Genomic DNA, 27,758 nt, shown 5'->3' with positions numbered 1-27,758 from the left:
AAAATTTTCTTCTCAGACAGGAAAGTTGAGGCAAGAAAAGCAAATTCCTCAGAAACAAGCTGACTAGAAAAATGTAAAGATATTTTTATTCGGAAGGAAACTATCTTTATTCTGCACAAAAATAGATGTATAGAAAGTATTTAAAACTTTATAAAGGAAGTTCTCCATACGTCTACTTCACCAGATGGACTTTTCACCCCCAGGAGTCACCTTGAAATGAAGTCAATTTAGTGATTCAATACTTCTTATACTGTGGTGGAAGCTACGTCATTTCCCGGCAGTACACATATCGCACACTTTCATAGAAGTGACACCGCCTGTTCCCAGGGCCAGTCTTGCATGCTCACTTTGGCTGCCTCCCTACCAGGGTATCACCAAGGGAACTGCTTCTAGATGGATTCAGTTCTGCTGGGACCACCTCCCTCTATGTGCCACGCCGTCACGGGCCGGAGTCCCCCTCCACACACCCCTCCCAGGTGTCCCTGCACTGTCCAGGATTCCTGAGATATCACAGGTTTTGAAATGACCACAATATTCTTGGTACTTTAAGCAAAGTCTCTATCACCTTCCACCCTCAGGAGGCAAAATAATACAAGTTCTCCAGGGAAGGAATTGAGAGCGTCATTCCAAGGGAAAACAGGGAGAAATGAAACGAGAAAGTCCAGACAAGTATTTCTGCCCTTCTCCAGTTCAGACCGACACCTCTGACAAAGCTACTACATACGCACCCTCCCTTTGTGCTTTTTTTACACTGTATGTCTAATAAGGCTGGATTCTTGGCACAAGTTGAAGGATAATGTTTATTGTGCCTGGGTGTGTTTGAGAGGGCCACAGCTGCTGAGCTATGTCATGTTCAGCTGGCCACATCTCCATCAAGTGAGAAACTTCTAAATTAAAGCAGCCCTGGGGCAATTTAAACTTGAGTGCAAAGTCATCTCTCCTCCCACAGGGTAAGTGTGACCTAAGGAAGGAGGCCCTTTCTGTTTCCCCTCTGCTCTCAATCCCAACAACTGATTAGACAAAGGAATATAAAGGCTGGGGGATTGAAAAACCTTACCAAGTCTTATATTTCAAGTGTGATAATTTAAATGAAAATGGTCCCCATAAGCCCATAGAGAGTCACTATTATGGGGTGTGGCCTTGTTGTAGTGGGTGTGGCCTTATTGGAGGAACGTATCACTGGGGGTGGGTATAAGGTTTCAGAAGTTCAAGCCAGGACCAGTATGTTTCTTCTTGCTGCCTGCTGATGTAGATGTAGAACTCTCAGCTACCTCTCCAGCACCATGTCTGCCTGCGTGCCACCGTGCTTCCCACCATGACAATGAGCTAAACCTTTGAACCGTAAGCCGGCCCCAGTCAAATGCTTTCCTTTATAAGAGTTGCTGTGGTCGTGGCGTCTCTTCACAGCAAGAGAAACCCTAACTAAGACAGCGGTGGGTAAAAGAAGCAACCCTTTAACAGTCAGATTTGAGTTTTTTCTAGTCTATTCCATTAACCATGGTGTGAAATTTGAAACTTAACTAAGATTGTGCTGTAAGTCTTTAAAGTAGAGACCCATGGAAGCAATGAACTGGTCTAGCACAACACAGAAAGAAAGGCACAGGCACAGCTTGGGTTGTGGCCTCCCACAGATGTGAGCTGGCAGCGAGCACTTCCCCAGATGGAAGAGAAGACTCCAGGGGAGTCCTGCAATCGTGAAGGGGCCTGTTGGCAGCCAGCTGGGGGAACCAGGCAGGAGGGTCACCCTCAGTATTCACTGTTCATAACAATGTTATTCTACAGAGTCAGGCATACTTTTTTTTAAACACACGCATGCACACATGCACACGTGCGTGCACAAACACATGCACACGCACTGATAAACAGCTTGTGAAATGTAACATGAAGTATTTATGGAATAATTATAGTTTGTTAATGAGATTAGGAGGTGTTTAAGTGAATCAATCAATTTTCAATTATCCCTACTAATGGCATTAATCAAGGCAACAGATAGCCTAAAATGGCTAAGTATTTAGTTTTAAAATGACATATAAGGTGAGCATCCAAACAGCCTAGGCTCCCACAAAGCCAGTACATGCAGTAGGATCAAAACTCAGTGCCATTGTTCTTAACTTCTCAGCAGTCCTCATTGTCCGCTATGTTCAGCGAGTCTGGTTTTATTCCATGCTTTTTCAGACCCAGAAGGAGGTGGGAGGTCCTTGGACTTCCCACAGGGCAGGGAACCCTGACTGCTCTTCGGGCTGATGAGGGAGGGGGAGTTGGTTGGAGGAGGGGGAGGAAAATGGGAGGTGGTGGCTGGGAGGAGACAGAAATCTTTAATAAATAAATAATTTTAAAAATGACATATAAATCCACTGTTTTTTATTGATGTATATATAGTATATGAATCTTTTCTCAAATTTGTACAAAATTCATTTCAGGCCATTTAATTTTGATTTAAACCTGTTATTTCTCGCTCAAGGATATGTAGATTTGACTGTAGAAGTTAGTCACACAGATGTCAAATAGAAAAGCTGGACTTTCTCTTAGTTCATTTGTGTTGCTACACAGAAGTGTATATTAGATAGCTTATATACAGGAGCAATTACTTTCTTATAGTTCAACAGACTAAGAAGTTCAGGAACAAAGGGCCAGCATGGTCAGTGTCTGTGAAGACCTGCTTCCTGGTTCCCAGATGTCACAAGATGGGAAGGATGAGAGTGTCTCCTGACCTCTTAGATAAGCTTACTAATATCACCCATGCAAGTTCTGTCCTTATGACCTAATCACATCCAAAGTGTCAATCAATCCTCTAAAAGCATCATTGCTACTTAAACAGGAACTTGGGGGAGGACACAAATATCCAGCCTACAACAGCTCTTCATCCAGACATTGCTACAGACATCATGAAGTAGGACCATGAGGCGTCCATTTAAAAGAAGCCTGAGAATCCAGGCACAAGCAGTTCCCTCGGTGTCTTCTCCCCATTCTGTCCTTCATTAGGTCATCAGACTTCATCCATGTCCCAAAGCATCTTTCCTCAATACCTGCTAGGAACTTCTTGTAATGTCTCAGCCCAATTTGGTGCTCTAATCTAAACAGGATTTGATGGCCCATTACCTTTGCATGGCTGTTGATTGACATCTTCCCTACGGAAGTGAGCAATCAGCAGCTATGATCTGAAGAAAATGCCACTGAATATGTTGCTAAGCTAGAATTAAAATATTTTTTTCTTAATTAATACTGCAACTGGGGTAATGTAACAACAGTAAGATGTGAATACTGTCTAGGAAGAGTAACAAGCCTTACACAGATGCACAATCACGGAACGTCTGAATCCGAAGCACACAAGAATGTCTTGTTCTTGAAGAACAGCATTCCTGGAAGCACACCTTAACGTTTGCCTCCTCCGCCACCATTTATTCCAAATCCACCTCGTGCAGCTTAGCAGCCATGCTGTTTGTTCTCGCTTTGCCGAAATGAGGTCAGTGAGGGTATAAACAGAAAAGGTAGAGCTCTCTGGTATGCAACATCTGGTAGAGCTAAAGAAAAAAATAATCCTAAACCCTACCTCGCCCTAACCCCAGCCATAATCTTGAAAGAGCTATGAAAATATTTCTAACCATAAAACAATGAAGGGATCGGGAAAGTTAAAGAAATCCGTAAGATATCAGAGACAGCACGCATTGCTGTAACCAGGGCCTTACACTCCTCACAGACACCGGTGAGCGAGGAGCCCACTCCCAACGGCACAACCTGCCTGCCGGGATAATTACAATGGCAACACTTGGTTCCAACAAGAAAAGAGTTACACTTGATCTTCTTGTTAGCAAAGGCTGTGCAGACAGCAGCATTTACTCTGAAATGTAAGGGCAGAGAGCAGCTGATTTGAAAGAGGATTGTGTAAACTCAGTTAAAAAGCAACCTTAGAAGATTATTTTCAATTACAGAGATAACATCGTGGCTCTCAGTGGCAAAAAAAAAAGGAAAGGTTTGTTCTTTACGCTGCATACAGTGTACAAAACCCAACAAAATTGTCTGCTTTTAAGTCACAGCCAACACGCTGTACCGCCCCTCCACTCTTTTCTCCAAGTTGTTTTCACTTATTTCTAGCACTTACTCAGCTCTGTGAAACAAACCTTATTTTTAACCAGCAGAATTAGCTCAAAACACCATCACCTTCAAATTAATTACTAAAGTGTTTATGTTTCCCAGCACCAAATACATTAAACCCATGAGACCTCAACATCATGGCGGGACATGAAGGAACAATCCACCTATTTACGGATGGCAACAGTAAACCTTGCTTTCCCTGACGAAAGACGCTCAGCCCAGCAGGCCCAGGTCTCAGCCATCCTCACAGCACCTGAACTAATCCGGGAAGACACACAGAGGTTTATGCTGACCAAACTACAAGCTCACGCCTCTGGCTAAAAGGGATACGTGCAGCAGGCGAAATCCTCACATGTCCACATGAGTCAATGTGCCTGTGGGGACTCAGTCTGTGGTGAGGGCGGGGGCTAAATGAAGACCCTACTAAAAGGAGAGCCATCCACTGGGGTGCAGAAAATGCTGTGCCCTCCAGGGTGCCACTTACAAGCGACATGACCTTTCCAAGCTTCCCCTGGCCTTGCATGTCCTCAGGGTCCTGGCTACTTCATGCCACTCTTCCCGCACTGTCCTCGTTGTCCCTGTGTCATAGCTTTTCTCTACATGGAGAGCCCCTTTGGAGGCAGGCTGAACCTTTTGATTGGCAGCCCACCTCCCCATTAAGCATTAATCTCTAGCTCTTCAGTGAACCCTCCCAACATTTCTGTAGCTGACAGCTTCCTACTGCTGTTTCCCACGGCTGTCCATTTCCTCCTGCTGCCTGCCTACTCCCAGAGGACAAGGTCATCTTTGTACAATCTAATCTCCTATAACACAAGGAAGCACACAGCAAATACGCATGATATAAAAACGATGAACCAGTTACCAAAGTTCATCATCATCACCCTTGAAGCAGAAGGGCTACTGACTGCCCACTTCATTGGTAATAATCAATGAGTGAGATTTGACTTTTCACATTTCTGAGCATTGGACAAATGCACATGATTGCTCTGATATCAATACTGATGTTAAAAAGTCATACCATGCCTGTCTTGTGTCTTCACATACCCTAAAGAGGTCATCATCCCTGTACATGGCACATGTCTACACTTAGCTTTAGTTTTGTTAGAAAGAGGAATGAAAATTTAGTAAGAGAAAGCACTTCACCTTCTAAAAGGATAACTGGCACCAAAGCTAGGTATCTGTGAAGATAAGAAATTCATAACAACTACCGTCCATAGGCATCACCCCTGCTTAGCCGTATGGACACGTGACTATATGCAGCTGTGTGATATGCATGGCACCCTGTGACATCCACTCTTGTGTCACCACCCCAAAATGTTCCCAAAGCAAAGCAGCATTGCCTTGCAGGGACCACCCGGGCTGCAATGCAGAGCCCAGGCTTCTTCAAAGAGAAAGAGGTCACAGAGGGATCTGCAAGACAACAGCAATAGCCATGACCTCATACTTCAGCCATAGGCCATGGGAGACCAAGGCTAAGCTTTTCTCTCCAAAGGCAGCTCTTCTTTCTCAACCCAAAGAGACTCTGCCATCTCCAAAACAGAGAAAGTTCTCTTGTTTGATCAAGCCATAGTTGCCAGCCCAGAAGAGATCCACCCACTGGAAGAAGCATATCATTGGAGCCATCACCCAGTCCCTCAGGCCCTGGGACAATAAGGCAATGCATACACCTCTCTCACTCATCCATAGATGGGCTGTAGTGCTTTGACCTCTAAAACACATGAATAAGGAAGCAGTTGTAGGCTGGTAACTCTTGAGTGTTTTCAGATACCAACTAGAATTGTGTTCCAGTTCCAGTGTTTCCATTGCTCATTGGAGCAAAATACATTTGTGTGTGTGTGTGTGTGTGTGTGTGTGTGTGTGTGTGTGTGTGTGTGTGTATGAGAGAGTGTGTGTGTACATGCTTATATGGGTGTGAGCACATGTGCACACGGTGTGCATGTGGAGGCCAGAGATGGATGTCAAATGTCTTCCTCAGTTGTTGTCTACCACATTTTTGAGGCAAGGTCTCTCACGGAACCTGGAGCTCAATGATTGGGCCAGGCTGGCCGGTGAATGAGCTCCAGGAATCTTATATATATTTTACATCCAGTGTTAAAGACAAATGTTTCCAAGTCTAGCTTTTATACAGGTTCTGGGGACCTAAACTCCTCATGTTTGTGCAGTGGGAAGCTTTCTGATGAGCCATCCCCCAAGACCACACGTAGACTGATTTCCTAAATCAGTAGGCACAGCGAGGTCAGGCTTTGGCTAATCAAACCCCTGCAAAAGTTAAACGAACCTCATCAAGGGAGAGAAGGCTGGAAACCGAGTTCTCACTACAAGGAAGAAGAGGGTGTTCGGACAACAATTGCCCTGAGATCCTTGGTCCACCGTCTGCCTGGCTACAGCTGTGTTCAACTCTCAGCTCACCCATAGAGATTCACGCTTTCATGATGCCAAAATGGATGCCTCTCTTGAAAAAAAAAAAGTGCCCAATTGAAAATAACTCTCTAATCTGCATCCTTTCAACAGAACTGAAGTGCACTTCACCAGCACAGCGCATGGGCATCTTGAATTAGCAGAGAACTATTTTTAACACATGAAGGATAAGATTTGAAATTAGTTTCACGGGGGACTGAGAACCTTGGAGATTATTTACTTTGCCTTAATTACTCTGACTCACCATTAATTTAGCTTTCCTAGGGTACTAAATATTTCACGCTAAGATTTTGAGACTGAAGAGATGTGGGCATAAACTTGGAACTCTGGGAGATGGCAACAGCATCATCTTCAATACTGAGATGAGGATGCACCCACTGGACACTGAGGACCACTCAGGGATGTGCTGCCCACTGGACACCGAGGACCACTCAGGGATGCGCTGCCCACTGGATACCGAGGACCACTCAGGGATGTGATGCCCACTGGACAATGAGGACCACTCAGGGATGCGCTGCCCACTGGACACCGAGGACCACTTAGGGATGCGCTGCCCACTGGACACCGAGGACCACTCAGGGATGTGATGCCCACTGGACACTGAGGACCACTCAGGGATGCGCTGCCCACTGGACACCGAGGACCACTCAGGGATGCGCTGCCCACTGGACACCGAGGACCACTCAGGGATGTGATGCCCACTGGACACTGAGGACCACTCAGGGATGCGCTGCCCACTGGACACCGAGGACCACTCAGGGATGCGCTGCCCACTGGACACCGAGGACCACTCAGGGATGTGCACCCACTGGACACCCAGGACCACTCAGGGATGTGAAGCCCACTGGACACCCAGGACCACTCAGAGATGCGCTGCTCACTGAACACTGAGGACCACTCAGGGATGCGCTGCTCACTACTAAGTCCTGTTGCTGTTCCTGTGTCATTTTAGCTTTGGGATCAGAAGCTCAACTCCACTCTGCATCTATTTTTTGGCCTTTTCTTTGAGGCAATAGTGTCGTCGAGGCTCACAGCTCTCCCCCAGCAACTGCTGGTGGGCCAGGCAGCAGCTGCCTCAAGCTTTGGAGGGAAAAGTGTAGAGCACACATTAAAGGAAAGGGCCTAAGGATCAGTGCAGTTGGCCAAGGGAGTCTGTTCTCAATAAAGGTGACTTCAGGAGACACTAGTGCAAATATTCTGTATGGGTTCATTAGAGCAGCAGTGGGAAAGAATTCACTCAGCTCCCTCTGAAGCACTTAGCAGTGAGCAGAGTCTGCCATACACTGCTGGGCACTTGCCAAGGTTCCGCGTGCTCCCCCGTGGCTCGGACTCAGCTGTCCACTGGCCGACTCCACCAACATAGGCAGGAGCCTGTGGAGAGAGGCGCACTTGCTGCCAGATGTAATAGGAGACTCACTAGGACCACCCGATCTGTCCGTGCCCTCTGGCTCCACCTGGCATCAGCAATCAGAGATGGAAGGAGCAAGGGAGGCTCAGAGAGCTGGGGCTCAGCTCTTGGCCCATGCTGGCAAAGAACTCTTCCATATTCCAAATGTCAGAAGGCCTGGCCAGGTTGTGAGACTCCATGAAGCCATTATTCTTATCCACCAACTCTGCCAACCCAGGCTCTCTCTTCTCCAGTGTTCACGTATTCACCTCTTTAATGTGTTCTTTATGTGTAAGTCGTTCTTTTCTTCTGTCTCATTTTGATTGAGTTGTTTGACATACTCGATCCATATCCTTCTCACACACTCCATCCAATTAAAAACAGCAGACAAGCTTGAACACCCCTCCATACACCAAGCTCCACCACTTTCTGCCTTGCGATCAAATTTCCTGTCACAGAGCTGAGCATGCTCCCATGGTAAACCTTTCTAGTTTGGCAAGTATTAGTATTTCTTGAACATATTTCTAGGTTTAAAACACATGCACATATATCATTGTATCTGCTCTATTTGTATTCCTTGGCCTCGCTCCATGTGTTTCTTGCCTGTGAAAATTCATAACTCACAGTGTCGTTTTCGGCAGGCGAGAGTGTTCCCTTCGCTGCTGCTGAACTGACTTCCCGGTTTCCTGGCTAGATCACCTTCTTCGTGTGCGCCCTTTGCCATACCCAACGTGTCTAACAGCCGTTCTCAGGCGGATCTCTTGAATGCCGCGTTTTTATTTTGTTATTCAATATTGCATTCCTTTCTTTGTCATCAATTAAAATTAAGAAAAGCTAGTTATTAGTAGTTCCCGTTTTAAAGTAAGCGGGGCCCTGTGGAACACACGACAGAAGAAGGGACTTGCACTCTTGTTCCCTCCACTTACCAGCAACGAGAGCAGACATGTTAACTTCTCTGTGCTACAGTTCCCTCTTATTGACATGAAACAATTGCTGGGATTAAAAACAATATCCTGTCACACACGTCTGAAAACACTCTAAGACATTCACCACTGGATCTGCAGGGATGGCTCAGACATTAAGAGCACTTGCTGGTCTTGCAGGGGACCCAGTTTGGTTCCCAGCACCCACCTGGCACCACACCGCCATCTGTAACTCCAGTTCCTGCATAAAGCAAAAATAAAGAAAAGCTTTTTAAAAATGGTATTAACCGTAGACTGACTTTTTCAACCAGGCTTCCATTCACACAGCCTTCTGGCCCACAGTAATCGCAGCGACTCTGCTACACGGCTGTGTGCACTGGGTCCCTGAGTGTCCATCAGCTCGGTCAGTTTCCCTGTTCCTGCCTCAGAAAGGGTGGCCTCCACCAGGCCTGGCCACTACAGAAATCACCGATCCCTAGGCTAATTTTCTCCAATAAATTCAACTACTAGATTTTCAGCAAAACTGCAGCTGAAAGCACAGAGAAAACACATCAATGGTCATCAACTCCCCCTGGACTTCCCATCATGCTCTGCTGCTCTTCCCCACACATCCTGAAATGAAAAGGATGCTAGTCACCGCTGGTATCAGCCAGCACCTGCCATCAGCCAGACAAGGTGGACACCCAGACACTTCCAAAAGTTAATCTCTGGACTATTGCCCACCAGAAACTCAGCTCACAGCTAGTGGAATACATCACTTCTGTCTACAGCAGCTTTGGTTAGCTTCAAATGATGTCATTGGGTATTACCAGCATATTATTAACGAAAGTATCATGTTGTAAGTGAGATGGAATTAGCATAAACTCCCTAAATATGAGGCAAAGAGAAATGGCAATGGCTTGGATGTTGTGCTGTCGGCGCATAGCCACAACGACAAATACCTGAGAAAAATCAGCTCACAGAGGGGAAAGGTTCATTTTCCTTCATAGTTACAAAGCTTCGGTCTGTGGTTGGTTGAATTGAACATGGTTTGGGAGCCCCTGAAGTGGGGCCTTACAGTGGCAGCACACATCAGAGGACACTGGTCACCACAGAAAGCACAGAAAGCAGGGTGAGGATGATGGATCATGGTCTTACTAGGACTCCTAATCCTACCTCACCAAGGTCCACAGTCCCAATGTCACTGCAGGCTGGGAACCAAGCCTTCAACACGTGGGCCTTTGAGAGGAACACTGAGATTACAATAGTAGAATTTTTAAATATATTTATCATTATTATGCCAGCTTGGCCCAAGAACTGTGTTTCTTACCATGAACGTTACCATCGTCAGGGTTACTTTTGCTATGATGGAACACCATGGCCTAAGCAAGAAAGGATTTGTTTGGCTTACACTTCCCTATCACTGTTGGTCATTGAAAGAAGTCAGGACAGGCACTCAAACAGGGCAGGAACCTGAGGGCAGGAACCTAAAGGCAGGAGCTGACACAGAGGTCACGGAGGGGTGCTGCTTACTGACTTGCTCCCCCACGACTTGCTCAACCTGCTTTCTTATAGAATCCAGGACCACCAGCCCAGGGATGGCCCCACCCACAATGGGCCAGGCCCTCCCCCATCAAAAACTAGCTAAGAAAATGCTCTCCAGGCTTGCCTACAGCCCAATCTTATGGAGTTGTTTTCTCAACTAAGGCTCCATCCTCTCCAGTCTAACTTGTGTCCAGTTTACATCAAACTGGTGAGCACAAAAGTCCTCCCTCCAATAGCAGTGCCCAATCATTAAAAATATGAGACATAGTATATATACACATATATATTATACACACCATCTGAAATGAAACGATGCCTAAATCTTATTAGAGAAAAAAACCACAACAGGTTGTTATCCGTATGTAGTGTTTCTATGTGACTACAACCCCACCTACCCCCACTCACTCCCACCCATCTCCACCCACAGCAGGGTCAGAGGTATAACGGGAGACTTTTTCTACAGTGTCAACAATGGTTGGCTATGGCACTTCTAAGGAATGGTCTATTCTGCCTGCATCTCCTAGGGTGTTTTATTTCATAAAGACGTGCGTTTTTGTGAGGAGAAAATTAAACTTAAAAATAACCTGGGTGTTTACTGATTCTGTTTGTACTACAGAATGAATGGACAGCTTTGCCTCCAAATCTCTCGAAGCGTAAATGTTCTGGGAGAAGGAAAATAACAAAGAAACTAGCCAGGCACTCAAAATATTATGCCATTATAAAATTCCATGATGGAGCAACAGACCCTCTTTCAGAGCTGAATGTAGACATGCTGAAAGAGGAGCAGAGCCAGCGGTCTCTAAGTATCTTTCCATCTTTCCGGGAGACTGGAAATAACACTGACCAAGCGGAGGCTTCCTCTTTCAGAAACTGATGCTTCATCTGACACAAGACTCCTCACACGGGAAAGACAGGCTGAGCACCAAGAGGCTGCATCGAGAAGAGCAGGGATAATGCAGGCCAGTCAGAGCTGCAAAGGGCAGCTGGCTGCGGGTCTAACACGTCAGGCCGAGAAGGCTGGCTTATCCCTGAAGGAGGTTGGATAGCCACACTCTTCTTGGATAAATCCCGAATGTGCCCATCAGATTCAAATCTTTATTTCAGGCACTTAAGCCTTGCCCAGGAAATGGTTTCAAGCAAACCAAAAGACTGTGCGCTCTCTCTCAGTCTCACTTCTGAAGTTATCACTGAACACATTTGGTGCAGATAGCTGGGGAAAGATTATTTCAGAGATTTCTGAACACTGCTGAGCCACAGGCATCTGAGTGCTACGGAGCTGCTCTGGGCTGGGAACACCCACTAAGGACAAACAAAACAGAAGTCAAGACAAAAAATGTGATTTGTTTACTGGGGAATATTATTGTAACTTGTAGGATCTCAAAACAATAGTCTCAAGTACCCCAGCTTCTAAAATCAGTTTAATCGGAATGAACATTTCTTTAAAGTAATAGGAATTTTACAAGGATAAGATGATAGATTTTTTTACAAGCTAATTTCCACTAATAACTTTTATGATAACTTTCTGTATTGTATTTATTTAGTCAGTCACCATTGCATTCTGGGAGGGTCACGAAAAAAACATTCAAAAATAAATTCTACCCATGCAAACATTTATATTTCACATTTAGCTTTGGGGTCAAATTAAAGAGAACCCCCAAACAGCATTCATCCCACTCAAACTTCTAAGTATATATGCAACCGTGTATCTTTCCATTTTCTACCCAGTTCTAGTACAATCCTACCAGGCCTCAGTAGGACTGCAGAGCACCCTTCGGGAAAATGACGTACATAATTACAGAAAAGCCCCGTCACTTACAGATAATCAAGCTTGACTGTAGGACTCTGTCTTGGGTCATTCTATCCATTTCTATCTACGCCCATTATCCCTGTGCCTTGTTCAGGAGCCCATAAATCATCTCCACGTTGGTTCTCCTGCTCCCAGTCTTTACCCTTCTGATCCCTCTCTAAGTCCCCAGAGAGATCGTGTATACTAACACCAGTCCTCAGAACTTCCCTTGAACGCCGTGGGTGACTCCACTTGAGTACAGGGTTTCCGTGTGCAAAGATGAAAACACTTTAGAAGTCGTACATGTGGTAGCCTCGTAACCTTTCGAGTGCACTAAATGCAACTGCATTGTCCACTTCCCAGTGATTCATTCTATGCTATATGAGCTCCCTCGGTTTGAAAACAAGGAAAGACAAAATCCTCTGAATAGCTCCCCAGTACACCTAAGGCAAGGTTTAAGTTCAAGCCACAGAGCAAAACGCATTATCAGTCCCATCAGCTTGTCCTCATGCACAGTCCACCCTCACGATCTGATGCCCAGCAATGGTGACTGACCATTTTTTAGGTTCCAAAAACCAAGCTCTTTCTGGGCACCACTCATAGGAATCCCCACCTGGATAATCTTAACCACCCTCCAGGCATTAATTGATAAATTACTCTCCCCTTGGAGGTTCCCCTGACCGCTGCACCCTCATTATACTCTCGCAGAGAAACCTGGTCTCTCCCAAGTGCTTATCATGAGTTCCAATTATATAATTATTTTGTGTTTATTTATTTAATGTCATTTCCAGTAAGCTATGGACTCCCAGGAAGCGGGGAATAATGATTATGTTGGTCACTACTGTGTTCTCAGCATCTAGTGTGAACTTGGCACACTAAATACCTATTCATTTGGCACAATGACTGTCTAGCATGCTTTTTTCCAAAAAACGTTAAATCTCTACTGCAAAATGAATACCAAGCTAGGTCACAATGCTGTGTGAGATTTAAAATGCATGGGTCAAAAATAATACTTTAACAAGTAGCTTTTAAGAATCAGAAACCACTTGGGGTCCAGCCAACACCAACAGTGGTGAACATGTTGACCAATAAACAGAAACAGCAGAATCTACGACTTCCAAATACCTACTGTGTGTCAAAACGAGTCTCAAAATTTAGAAACGTATGCTCTAAAACTCCGTCCACACAGCACTGTGCACAACTGTGTAACCAGGCAATTGAGCGTGCATCTCTGTAGACAGATACAAGTGGAATAAATAGGTAAAAGACTAGGCTTGGGGTGTGGGGGATGATGGCACAGAAACTATTACTTCCTCTCGCATAGGCACGGATCTCTTGAAGAAAGGTGCATGGAGTGTCACCAGAGGAAAAAGGAGTCTGGACTCCGTCAGTTCGGTGATAAAATAGGAAGGGAAAGAGGGGAAAGTCACACCAGCGTGAGCGTAATTGATGTTTTGTTCCTAAACAGTTCTCCGTTGATTACAGGTGAGCAGGTGACTCGTCTTTTTCCAGCCCGGCACTTGTATTAACTAGAATCCTAATTTTCCCATGAAGCTGAAGTGTGTCTTAATTACTTGCCTTGAAGCTTATGCTCATCTGAAATAAGCTTATTTCTTTTCCATTGTCGGCTCATCCGGAGCCACCTAATCCACAACCCTCAGCCCAGCGCTCACCACTTCTTATCATTACGGAGAGCAAAGGCAAGCAAGTAGCCTTATGGGCGGGTTCCAAACAGATTCATCTCTTTGTACCGTGTACACCAGCCCACAAAACATTCGCATGCCTTGTCCCCACCATGAGGCCAGGAGGACACATTCAGTGGCTGTTCCAAAGGACATCCTTCAATACTGAAACTTATTTTACCGAAGGTTTGCATTTTGCCAGATTCCCCATCTGTGTGGCTGGTAAAAGGTGTAGATGGCTGTTAATTCTAAGAATACCCAGCCTGCAGGCTGCAATGGGCAGTGGGCTGCTTCTGGCATCTAAGGATAGAGCAGCACTTTAGATGAGATGGTTCATGCACCCTTGTGAACATCTCAGTTGAAGATGGTGCTAATCTTTTTCTTAAAAATAAAAAGGCTCCAACACCCAACTCTGCCTTTCCCTGGGAGCCCTGGAGAATGGACAAACTTGATCAAGAACAAATTTGGTAGCAGGCATTAGCCAATAAGACTGTTTTGGGGAAGTGGGCTGCCTGAGCAATCACTGCTCCACCGCCATCTCTCAGCACGCCAAGTAACTAACTCTTCTGTGGCCCCTTCCTCAAGGGAGTATGAGTACATTACAGTCCTGGCTTTGGAGGCCCCCATGTGCTGTTGTCACTTGTTTTATAGTTAAGGAGTCTACTTGAGCCTAGCTCCCTTCTTTCCAAAACATTCTCGTCAGCATTCTTGTTCCTGTGTTGGTTGTAGAAACACATATAACTTCTATGGGAGGGAGGCGAAGAAGTCTGAGAAAACATACAAAAACTGTCTTGATGCAGCCAAGTGCAACATCAGTAAATGCAAACCTGGGCGCAGCAGAGACTTGACCCATAAGCCCAGGAACACTGGCCAGACGAGTGAGTCATGAAGCCAGCACGTTAGTATATTAAGGGTATTCCACCGACGTGCACTCAGAAGGACCTGCTGGCAGAAGGAGGGTTAGCCAGGGGTGGGGTGGGGTATTAGAAGATAGCATCAAGACATTGGAAACAACTTCCAGGATACCAAATCATTTGACAAAGAGAACCTGATACTTTGAAATAAGTCCTAAATGGTCAGGAAGGAGATGGAGACTGTGTAATTATCAACACGGGATTATCAGATTTGCAGCATCTCCATGCTTCAAGGAACTGAAGGATGTCTACCTAAGAAACAGAAATCCCTCAAACCTTTCCCACCGAGGAAACAGCAGAAACATGCTTAGTCCAATGATAAAAGAATGGAGAGCTTCAAGCTATAGGTTCTGATAGGTTCTGTTTTTACTTATTTTAAATAATTATTTAAATTTAAATGCATTTGATCATATTCTTCCCTTCCCCCATGTTCCTACAGATACTCTCCCCTCCCTATCCACCCAACTTTAAATTATTTCTCAAAAAAACAAAATTCTAATGCAACAACAAAACTTCCTGAAATCAAGAAAACAAAATGGACACACAAAAAGAAAACACAGAAATAAATTGTAGAGTCCATTGTATGCTGGTCAACTATTCCTGGACGTGAGGCCTGTCCTGCAGTGGAGACCACGCCCAGTGCCCCTCCACTAGAGAAAGCTGATTCTCCCTCTCCCAGCAGGTGAAGTGACAGCTCAGTTAAACTGTACCCTAGTGGTCAGGGTTTCATTCATTCATTTATAAAAATACAGTAAGACAAAAAGAAAATCCATCACACCGAAGGTGGACAAGACAAACCAACAGAAGGAAAAGAGCTCAAAAGAAGGCACACGAATCAGGGACCTACTCGTCTCCACACTTGGGAATCTCATAAAACACTAAATTGGAAGCCATAATATATACACAGAGGACCTGGTGCAAGCCCTGCGCATGGCGCCTCCGTCTCTGTGATTTCAAGAGCTTTGCTCGTGTTGACGGAGAGGGCCTTGTTCTCTTAGTATCCTCCATCCCCACTGGCTCTTACAATCTCTCCACCTCCTCTTCCATAAGTTTCCCTGAGCTCTGAGGGCAGGGATGTGATGGAGACATACCATTTAGAACCAAGAGTTCCAAGGTATCTAACTCTCTGTAATGTCTGGCTGTGAGCCTCTACATTTGCTCCCATCTGCTGCAGGAGGAAGATTCTCTGATAATGGCTGAACTATGAGGATTGCAGAATGTCATTAGCAGTCATTTTATCACTACATATTTTTTTTCTTTAGAACTGTATTATTTGATTTTTACCCCAAGTCCTTGGGCTATCTAGTCTCAGGTTCTTGGCCACCCAAGAAGTCCTGGGTATGAGTTCTATCTCCTAGAGTGGGCCTTAAGTCAGATCAACTATTGGTTGGTTACCCCGTCAAGCTTTGTGCCCCCATTTCACTAGCATACATGTCTTGTGGATAATACTAGACTATAGATCAGAGGGTTTGTGGCTGGCTTTGTATTTACACTTCTCTTTGCTAGCATACAGAATACTATAGCAAAGACACTGGAACGTGGGGGTGAAGGCTCTATTTAGGCACCAGCTCAACATCTCCACGTTCGATAAGTTGTGTAGGTATTGTCCTCGGTGATGGGGCCTGTCGAGAGGTTCTTAAAGCAGAACAAGATGGTGGGGCTACATCATTGGCTTTCATCACTAGTGAGCAGTGAGAAAGAATTAGAGAAGACAGGTGGAAGACAAACCATTGGCCAGAGGAGAGGCTCCGCCACCAGGGTTACAGCCCAAAGCAAAGATAAACATGGATTTGCCATTCTCACTACTGCCTCCCACATGCTGGCTTGGAGGCTGGCTAAGGCAGCCTGCCAGAGAGAGCTCCTTCCTAAGCAGAGAAGAGGAGAAAAGGACAAAGGGCACTGTACCCAGCTGAGGAGGGAAGAATGCACACACATGATGAGGCATTCTCATGAGTTTCCATGAGCAGCTTCTATGACAAAACACTTCAGAAGCCTCCTTTGGGCCACAAAGGGTCACAGGAGCAAACAAAGCAACTGAAACAACTCTCTGACTCTCCTGCCATGTTCAGGTGGCTTCTCATGACACTCTGCAAAATCCAAAGATGGGAAGACACCAGGAGCACTTTCTCTGTGGTATCCCCCTTCTAGCCAGGGCCAGTCCAGACTATCTAAAATTCTAGGATGAAAGACATTATCTGATTTTCAAGAATAAATTCTAGGCTGTGTGTAGTGGCACACACCTGTAAATCTCAACACTCGAGAGGCAGAGAAGGAGGGGTCTTAAATATTGATGTCAGCTAACCCTGGCTCTGTTGTTACTTTGCAACTGCAATTTTGCTACTGTTACGAATGATAATGCAAATATCTGATATTCCTGGTTTATGACCCCTGTGAAAGGATCATTCAACCCCCCAAAAGGGGTCGCTAGGGACAGGCTGAGAACCACTCCCATATGCTCTGTTTTTATAAGGTCTTTGTCTTTGCAGGATCTGACTAGAGAGATACATAAGATCTCTGTATTGTTTCTTACAATAGCATGGGATCTCACCATTATCTAAAAGTTAAAAAGTATAATTCAATTCAAATGCTGTCCACATATGTACAGCATCCTCCATCAGCAAGGTTTCTTCTCGTTGTCTTTCTCTCACAGGGCTCCTGTTCTCTACGATGCTCACATGCACGGCAAGTCTGCTGTCGAAACTCTTTGTTCCCCTTGTTATTCTTACACCAGTAAGCTCTTCGTGGACCCATTCTTTAGCTTTTCATAACTTGGCCTTTGTGTGTCATTGACTCGGTGACACTTTAGAGAAAAGGAGGACGGTGATAGGCTTCTCTTGTTTGATTGTTCAGCCTTCAGTCTTAGCTCAGACAGAGCCAGAATATTAGTATTCACACAATACTAATTAGGAGGCCACCTTATCTTATTTCATATCATCTAACAAGCTCTAACTCGCTCATTTCATAATTAAGCATTTAATTCAAAACAGCTCTCTTTATGGATTTCTGCTTTCTTTCTCTTGGTCTCTGTACCTCTTGATCTCCTTTGGGAGCTCGTGGACTAAAAACTGGCAAGAGAAACTGCAGCCAAGAGCTGGGCATTACGACAGAACAAGAAGGAAAAAGGCCAGCCCCACCCCAGCCACTCATTCACTTAGCTAAAATACCTGCTATCAGAGAAGCAGGGAAACAACAGACATAAGGGCGGGAGCCATGCTCCTCTCCCAGAAACTGGGATGATGGTTCAGTGATGGTGGCTGAACATCACTTCTTGGCCACAAGCAAAAGAGAAAGAAAATCACTATTTATCACCAAATGAACGTGCATCAAAGATCTCTCCAATTCTTCTCTACAACTCCACAAATCCTTCCTGTAAAATATAACGTGCTTCCTTTAATGACCTCATGGTAAATTATTTATATTCGGCAATGTATCTTTTTGTCATCTTCTATTTATGTTTTAACTCTAGAGAGCCTGGGTGAGATTATAAGCTAAACAGAAAGAGTCCTAACCATTCCAGGGCTGTCAAGTCTAATGGGCAGAGCCGGGTGATGGCACAGGGCAGAAGACTGAATCTCCTGTCTGGGATGGCAGTGCATGACATATCATTGGTGTCTGCATTTTGCTGACTTTTCTGGGCTGCCCTTCATTAAGCTTCATCTCCAGTCCTTTCCTGCATCTCCATCTGCAGCTTAAGGGCTCCTTACTATCTTCGCTTATCACCAGGGCTACTTCCCAGCCGGCCTCATGCCCCCAGTCCTTCTTCCATTGATCTGTGCCCCACACATCCACCAGCATGGTCTTTCTAAGCTCCAGATCTAAAGTACAATGTCCTCATCTACAGCAACACATACAGAAACACTCTATCCCCAACGCCGGCTCTCTGAAACATGCCTCATGATAATAAATGAACAAATAAATAGAAAATCAAGCGGGTTCTGCTATTTCTTGTGGGGACCTCCACAGAAGCAGACCTCGAGACGGAATGTAAGTACAAGGTATCTACTTGGGAAGGAATCCTAGGAAGAACTAGTATAACAGTGGGATGCATCGCAGCCACTAACCCCAGGTCACCAGACAGCCTCTCTGGGTTATTGAGGATGGGTTTCATGATGGACTCCAGGACACAGGACCAAGCATCCATGGTTATCATGCCCTAGGGTATGATCCAGTACAGTCACGCTAACATCCATCCCGAAAGCCATTTCCTACACTACACTACCAAGCTATCCAACGTGTGGGAGGAGAATGGAGATTGTCACAGAAGAAGCGTGGTGTGTCTGACACCGAATAGGAAGCTGACTCTGTCTGCTCCCCCAGCGGTGTCTCTGCACATTCCCAGAGGGTCTTGTCAGGATCTGGAAACCAGTACTGTGACTAGCATGTCATGAGAGTCCAGTGAACACAGAGTTGAGATGGGCTGGCTGAAGTCACTAAAGCTCAAAGTCTTTAGTGGACCCTGCAACTCCTCTGAAGACCACAATGGATTTGTGTGCTTTTCTGGAAGTAAAAATGTTCTCTCCAAACAGCTGGAATGAAGTATTAAGAGTCTATAAACCATGGGGCCAAATACAGTACCATTCATGCTCAATAAATGTTGAAAAAAATAGTCTCAAAGAAGACATTACAAATATCCCTAGGCCAGAAAGAAAAAATAGCTCTTAACCAGTAAAATCATAAGTACATTTTCACTACTAGAACCAGACAACTGTATACTGATCACCAGTATACATAAGACAGTCAGTAGTCCTTGTAGAAGGCACAGGTTAAAGACCCATCATTCAAACTATTTGGGAGCAGAAGTGTTGAATTTTATTTGTAGATATTTACATACATATAATGAGACATTTTAGGGGTGAGACCCAAAAATAAAACAGTTATATTTTAAACTGGGCGGTGGTGGCGCACACCTTTAATCCCAGCACCTGGGAGGCAGAGGCAGGCGGATGTCTATGGTTCACATGAGCTAGTTCCAGGACAGGCCCCGAAGCTACAGAGAAATCCCGTCTTGAAAACAAAACAAAACACAGCTATGTTCTATATCCATGTCACCTAAATAAAACTTTATCCTAGACTTTTAATATACCCACAATCTAGACAGCAGCTCATCCCCACCCATGATGTCAGGTATGGAATTTTCCACTTGTAGATTATAGGCTTTCCAACCAGGGCCACTCAACCTTACTTTAGCCATTTATCACCTTACATGTTATGAAAGACTTGCCAATGCGCAGCCAGGAATAAACCCTATGTAGAAGACAAACACCTAAGCAGGGGGAAAGTAAAGGTAGGAGCGACTGGAACTTAGGCTATAGGGTCCTCACCCACTCTCGGTCCCCAGGATGCATCAGGATAAAGATCTTCCTCAACAGCATCTGAATAACAATGGTGACTCTGGGCTCTATCCTGTGTGTGCACAATGGCTTCTGAGGCTTCCTAAATGCACGCGGTGTCCCCTTGCAAAAGGGACCAGAGCTGAGACTTTAGTCACTTGAAGTCACTAAACACCTCATTCAAGACTATTTCCCCACCATTTGGGATGCTAGCCACCAAGCCTTGGCCTCACTCCAGTCTGGATAATTACGTGAGGCTCGCAAACTTCACTCTCCAGTGCCAACTAAATAAAGTATTCCTTCGGACTTACAGCCACAACCTTTGTTATGTTGTTGCGGGCTCACAAAGAGCTTCTATACTGGGGATGGCTATATTTGTGAAAAACATCAATAATCCTGGTGTGACTCTACAGTGGTAGGAAGTATATTTTAAAATATCACTGGTTTAGTTAGCTTTTCATATTCTTTAAATATAAAAACTATTAGTAAATGGCAATGCTGCTTTCTCCATATTCTAAGCTTCTACTTTTTCACTTGGAGGGAGACTGAAATATTTGCATTATTGCACAGAGGAGAAGAAATGATGGACTAACCCCACAGAGCAGATCTGGAGTGTTTCCCATATGTCATGCTCGGCTGCAGGTCCTGAATGCTGTTCCAGGTGCTACAGAGCTTATATTATCAAAAATAACTGTACAAACTTTCCAAAAAAGAATAAATTTGATCCTTTCTATGCTATCCCGTTTTGAAAAATCTGAGTATTTCTTAAATGACCACACACAGATCTTCCAATCAAATACTAGTTCTGCCCACAGGAGTCTGTAGACTCTTCAACTTCATATGCAATCAGATGTGCACAGAAGTGAAGACATTTTTAAGAGTGAGAAGAGATGCTTGGCTGGTTAGCCTGGAGGGTGGCCATGGCATGCTGCTAATGCATCTACTTGTCTGTTTTCAGTAATAATCCTGTTTTGGTGGGTGAGAGTTTACGGGTTCTAAGAGCAGAAGATGACATAAGGAAATTGAAACTGTAAACATCTTTTATTCGAACCATCTCTTAGCACATTAAAAAAAAAAAGCAAACTGACTCCAACTATTTTCTGTCACAAGGATATAAACAGCAGAAGGAAAATGGCATTAAGTGTTGTGTATGATTTGTTTGGTACCTATAAGCACATTATCTTATATGAGAAAGTAGGAGAGGGAGACTAGATTCCAAGATTCCAGCAGATTAAATGCATGACTATCAAATATTTAACATCCTACTATACAAATGCATTTAAAAATGGTTCAGAATTTTTTTTTCTTAAATAACCTTGAAATTTAGATTGAGCTCCAGAGTTCCAAAACAAATACCTATCATGCAAAAACTATATTCAGATACTGGAAAACGTGTTGTGTTTTTATTTGGGTAAACCAGTAAAGTTCACTGGAAATCTACCAAGCCATTATTGTTTGAAAACCTTCCTGGCTGGAGCGAATTAATAGCAGACTTCTAAGGCTAAGCTAGACATGCTGCAAATCAATTGATCCCCCTACCAATCTGCTAAGGTGCATCTTTTCTGGCGAGAATGCCGCTTCAATGGTACTTAATATTGTCACCACATTGCTCCCCCATCAGTCCACTCTGGTTCCTCGACTGAAGGTGTTGTATTATAGCTAAATGTTGACTCTTCTCATCAATGACAGGCAATGGGGAAGACAGATTCTCTACTAGCAAAAAGAACCCCAAAATGTATCAAGCATGCAATACATTTCCTAAGACGAGAAGACATGCTAGAGCCGTGCATAAGTGCTCTAAGTTTGCCACAGATAATATTCATGATCATTTTTGAGTCGGAGAACTATTTCGATTATAACAGTCTTGTCTTTAGAGACTTACCTTCTACCAACATGTAGAGCCCCTGGAGAGACAGCTCTGCTAGAACCCTGAAATAACTAGGATGCAGTACATTCAGTTCCAGCCTCACTAAAGGCCCTAGATCATGTGTGATGGAGAAAAGGAGGCTACTGTAATTTGTCAACTGTAATATCTACACTCACGGAGAAAGACAAACTGACCAACACAATCTTGAATCTCACCGCTGTCAAAAGTTTACACATTGGGACTGTCAAGATAATGCAGGTGGAAAATGACTTGCTGAGCAAGCATAGAGACTTGAATTTGTTGAAAAACAAAAACACGTCTAATTAAGAAAAATAGTGGTGTGTCCTTGTAATCCTAGCACTGGGGAAACAGGGACAATGCATCCCTGGGAGCTCGCTGGCCAGCCAATCTAGAGTAACCAGCAAGTCTGAGGCCAGCAAGAGACCCTGACTCAGAAAATAGAGTGAAGTGTACTTGGACAGATGGGACCACATCCAAGTATGCCTTCTAGTCTATGCATGAGAATGAACCTGTACACAAGGTGCACGTGTGTACACACACACACACACACACTCTCTCACACAGAATAAGAGATTATTAAAGATTGTTCAAATCTATAGGGCTGGAGAGATGGCTCAGTGGTTAAGAGCATTGCCTGCTCTTACAAAGGTCCTGAGTTCAATTCCCGGCAACCACATGGTGGCTCACAACCATCTGTAATGAGGTCTGGTGCCCTCTTCTGGCCTGCAGACATACACACAGACAGAATATTGTATACATAATAAATAAATAAATATTAATTAGAAAAACAAATCTATAAACAACTAGCAAGGCACTGAGCTTCCAGGTGTTGAGAAAGGTGGGTTCATGGGACTGAATGCAGAATAAATTGTGGGCAGGGCATCTCAGACCACAGTCTAGCCCTGTGTCCACAATGATCTTGACTTGTAATTACCATTGCACTCTCTGAGTATCCTGATTTAATCCCCGCTACCAATTCTACGTAAAGGATGAAGATAGAACAACTCAGAGGAGAAAATCATCAAATATTTCCCAGGGAAGGTATCCTGTGTGTTGTCACCAGGCCGCCGCACCCCCTCCCTGTGCCTCAGTTACACTTAGAGTTAAAGGTCCAGCTAGAGAGCCTGGCTCTCTACTTCCCTTTTAGCAGTAAAAGGCTGCCATTGACTCACAGACCTAACTCAAGTTTTATAACATCCCAGAGCACCCGACAGTGGTGAAAATGTGCTTACAGTGTTTAACAATCGGGATCAACCTACCCCTGGACCCAGAAATACCACTCTTGGGAATATACCCAAGAGAGGCCCTATCATACAACAAAAGTATATGCTCAACTATGTTCATAGCAGCATTGTTTGTAATAGCCAGAACCTGGAAACAACCTAGATGCCCTTCAATGGAAGAATGGATGAAGAAAGTATGGAATATATACATATTAGAGTACTACTCAGCAGTAAAAAACAAGGACTTATTGAATTTTGCATACAAATGGATGGAAATAGGAAACACTATCCTGAGTGAGGTAAGCCAGACCCAAAAAGAGGAACATGGATTGTACTCACTCATATTTGGTTTCTAGCCATAAATAAAGGACATTGAGCCTATAATTCGCAATCCTAGAGAAGCTAAATAAGAAGGTGAATCCAAAGACAAACATATAGGCATCCTCCTGAATATTAACCTTCATCAGACGATGAAAGGAGACAGAGACAGAGACCCACATTGGAGCACCGGACTGAAATCTCAAGGTCCGAATCAGGAGCAGAAGGAGAGAGAGCACGAGCAAGGAACTCAGGACCGTGAGGGGTGCACCCACACACTGAGACAATGGGGATGTTCTATCGGGAACCCACTAAGGCCAGCTGGCCTGGGTCTGAAAAAGCACGGGATAAAACCGGACTTGCTGAACATAGCGGACAATGAGGACTACTGAGAACTCAAGAACAATAGCAATGGGTTTTTGGTCCTACTGCACTTACTGCCTTGGGGGAGCCTAGGCAGTTTGGATGCTCACCTTACTAGACCTGGATGGAGGTGGGTGGTCCTTGGACTTCCCACATGTCAGGGAACCTCTTGGAGCTGATGAGGGAGGGGGACTTGATCGGGGGAGGGGGAGGGAAATGGGAGGCGGTGGCGGGGAGGAGGCAGAAATCTTTAATAAATAAATAAATTAAATTAAAAAAATAAACATTTGTGAAAAACGTTAAAAAAAAACAATTCTAAAGGGAAGTATGTGAAGGATCCAAACCTTCCTCCCATTTTGGTTGTTCTGTTTACACCTGACTTAAGAGGGCAATCGAAATTAGCTGCTTCGTTTCATTCAACAATAACCACACCATTCTTATCACAACCCAAAAAATTCAAAATTATCTTAACGGTTTAAAAAAGAGATCGGTCCACCTGTCTGAAACGAAACTTGTCGGTGTGTCTTCTGTGGAGGGCTTCGATGCCCGGGCTACAGGCTGAGTATCAGGATGTACAAGCAGTTGTCACTGCTTTGTTTTTCATTCACAGTAGGTGGTTGCCTGGCAACAAAATACTATTGTCTGTTTCTGTGATCTATCGGCCAATTCTACTGGTGATAATGCTTTTACAGTTTAAAACAGGGCCACCTTTTGGACAAAGAGAGATAAGCAAAAATTCTAAGGCTGACAATAATGTATCTATGTGAGATATATATATGTATATGAATACATTGCATGTACCCTAAAATTAAAATTATGTGTATCAATTTATGACTGTATGCAGACATCAAGATATATTTAGGACATGTTTGTGGTATTATATACATTCTTTTCTAGTCTTCACACATCTAGATTTCGTAGGCCCACAGCCAGCACGTAAATCCATGTGGGAAAATCAGAATAAGAACTAAAGAAATCAAGATATAGTGAGAATCATTTTCTCAGCAACAGCAGTGACTTCAGATTTGTCAGAAGTGTCAAACCCCGTTCCCTGAATATGAAGTCCTCCAGACGGCAAGGCTCTTCTTCCTGCTCATACAATAGTGGGGACGCTTTCCATCTCCTTTAATCACCCCACGTATTAAATAAGCTGTTTTGCTTAACATGTGCTGCCAGTCCGTTCAGAGATCACTCAACTAGTGTTGCTGTTTACACATAGGAATCTTTAAAATTTATTCGCCTTAAAAATAATTGAATTGTTCTCCCTGGAATAGACTCACATGATTCTCCACTTTGTTTGGCTATGAGTCCCTAGGGAATTATAGTCATGTTATGTTCCTCTTGCATAGTTCACCAGCTCACAAATAAAATAACACAGTGTGCTCAATATAAAGTTGCCAGCATTACCCTGCATCCACTGCTGCTTGCTTCCCATTGACAGGTTACTAAAGATAAGAATTACAATATTCTTAAGATGTACAGACAACATCAAAACAGTAGGAAGGATTTCAAGCTCGACAATACTAAAGGCAATCGGGCTTTGAAATGAAGAGAAATCAAAGTCATTTATACGCATTTCTGGAACGGAACTACACAACGTCAGGACAGTCTCGGGATTTTACACAATGCTCATCCGTCTTCTCTCACGATATTTCAAAAGCACTTTAACTAATGCTTCCCTCTAGAGGGATGAAATTCATTACCATTTGCAAATCTGCATATTACAAGAAAGCAGAATAATCGATATCCATTATGTGGGCAGACATTATTACTATAAGTCGCCTATCAAAAGTGCAACGCTAGCAAAACAAAAGCAAAGTGTGTTAATCACGACCTAAGTACTAGACAAAATTACTGCTTTTCCTGAGAGCGGTCTTCAGCAGAACGTAGCTGCCTCCCAGTAGAGCTCTCGGGGATTTCACATCTCAACCTACAAAAGACCCACCACTTTCTTCTTAAGCACCAGGGTCTCAACCATCCATCAATTTCCTTTCTCCTTTCTCCACCGTCTTCAGATTCCTTAAGCACCCTTCATTACTTCCTCCAAAGGACCAAACTCAAATTTTCAGCCCAATTTGCTGGGAATCTCCCCTTGTGCACTTGTTTCCTGCTTTCTGCTAAAGCTACTTTTAAAAATCGCTACCAGCGAACAAACATAATCTTAGCAAAATTTAAAAATGTGTAAGGTTACAACAGACGGCCACTGCGGAAGGGGTAGTAAGGCGACCGGTGTAAACTAAAGGAAGGAGGGTGGCTCGGTTACACACACTGGAATGTCTATACCTTAGAACTGGGCTTCCCCACCTGTCGACCCCACTTCCCCCATGTGCTCGCTGCAGGATGACAACCACAACACTCCAGAACCACCCCCCTCCAAGGAGGCGGGGTTATGCCATCAGCCAATCAGAGCCCGCGATCCCGGGTGTCCAACCTATGGGGTGGCTGTGGCCGTGCAGGGGGAGGACATGGGGTGGTCCGGGAGGGGCCGCGTCCGTGGGAGGAGTGCACGTGTCCAGAGAGGCTGGGAACCCGCTGGCGTCCAGCTGCCGAGGCGCCGGCTCGGTGTCCGAGTCCAGCTGCTCAGGGCCGCCTTGGGCAGGGCAAGGCAGGCGATCGTCCGCCGAGAAAGACCTGTCCATGTGTCCAGTTCCCGGCGAGGGGGCAGACACAAATAACAACAATAGTACCTCGCGCAGACCGGGCGGGGAGGAAAGTTTCTGGCCCGCGCCAGAGTAGAGACCGCCAAGGCAGGGAGATGCTAAGCAAGACAGGAGGGTGACACTGTAGGAAGAAGCAGACAACCGGAGGGCTGCACAGGCAGGACGGGGTCCCGGGTGCGGTCCCCGGGAGGCGAGCCGCGGGGTGCGCTGTCCAAGGTGCAAGGGAGGCAGTTGGTGCTTGGCAGGCGCGGAGCCCGAGCGGACACTACCGGCCCGCGGCAAAAAGAGAGGAGAACAGCTGTGTGGGGAGCCGGGCACCCCCAGCTCGTAAAAGTGCGGGAGCCTGGGGAGCTGCGGGGAAGGGCGCACGGGGGCTCCCCCACACCGCTGCCTTCCAGCCTCACCTCCAGCTCCGCTCCCCTCCCCCCTCGCCCACTCCTCTCGGTGCCCGGTCCCCGGGCCGCGGCGGGGGCGGGACCGGGAACCCCCTCCCCCCGGACTGCCAGTCCCGACGCCCTGGGGATGCTGCGGGCCGCCGAGCCGCTTACCTGGGGCCACGGTGCGGGGATTCAAGGCAAGCGAGCGCGGGGCGCGGCGCGGCTCCTCCTCGCCTCGGCGTCTCCTCAGGATCGCGCTTCTGCCGGACTCCGTCCGGGGCGCAGAGCAGCCAGACGGGGCCAGACTGCAGCCGCCGCTCGCGCCGCCGCCGCTGCCGCAGACAGAGGACGCCCCGTGGCGGCTGGAAGCCTGTGTGAGTAGCAGCGCCCGGGAGAGTGGGATCTGCTCAGGGGCGCTGGAGACTCCGCGGCTCGGGGCGCGCGGGCGTGCGCACGCGCGCCTGCCAGTGTGAGTGAGTGTGCGCGCGCGCGCCCAGGGGTGGGGGGAGTCGCGAGGGGCGGGGGGAGCGAAGCTGAAAGATGCTCGTAGGGACCGAGGCAAAATTCGTCGCCCCCGGAAATCCGTAAAGCGGAGGAAGGATGGGCCGTCTGTCTCGACCGGAGGAGCTGCTGGCCCCGCGGTGAAGCCAGTGGAGAGGGCAGCGTGGCGCGCTTGAGCTCCGGATCCCGACCGGCCTGGGGCCCGCTGAGCGCTTGGCCACCGACACTGCACAAGTCGCTCCCGCAGCACTGGGTCGCGCTATCCCCTCGGGGGAGGGGCCGAAGGGACTAGCTCGTGCCAGTGCCGCCGGTTTGGATTTCTAGGCTGGACGTTCAGGGACAGGTCGTGGTACTCCACAGTTGCCATGGCGA

The 27,758-nt window shown here is 45.7% G+C and overlaps 1 protein-coding gene across 4 annotated transcripts in view; it reads right to left on the bottom strand.

Annotated features, from left to right (window-relative positions):
• The window catches only part of Enox1 (ecto-NOX disulfide-thiol exchanger 1), a 565,092-nt gene extending 537,914 nt beyond the window's left edge, over positions 1–27,178 (bottom strand). For all 4 annotated transcript variants that reach the window (XM_075949640.1, XM_075949644.1, XM_075949642.1 and 1 more), the window contains exon 1: positions 27,057–27,178. The gene's annotated coding sequence lies outside the window, so the exon portion shown is untranslated. The remainder of the gene's footprint in view (positions 1–27,056) is intronic.
• Positions 27,179–27,758: the final 580 nt, after the last annotated feature.

This window comes from Microtus pennsylvanicus, chromosome 15, assembly GCF_037038515.1.
Source record: "Microtus pennsylvanicus isolate mMicPen1 chromosome 15, mMicPen1.hap1, whole genome shotgun sequence".
Lineage (NCBI taxonomy): Eukaryota > Metazoa > Chordata > Mammalia > Rodentia > Cricetidae > Microtus > Microtus pennsylvanicus.
This window is presented reverse-complemented; position numbering and strand designations above follow the sequence as displayed.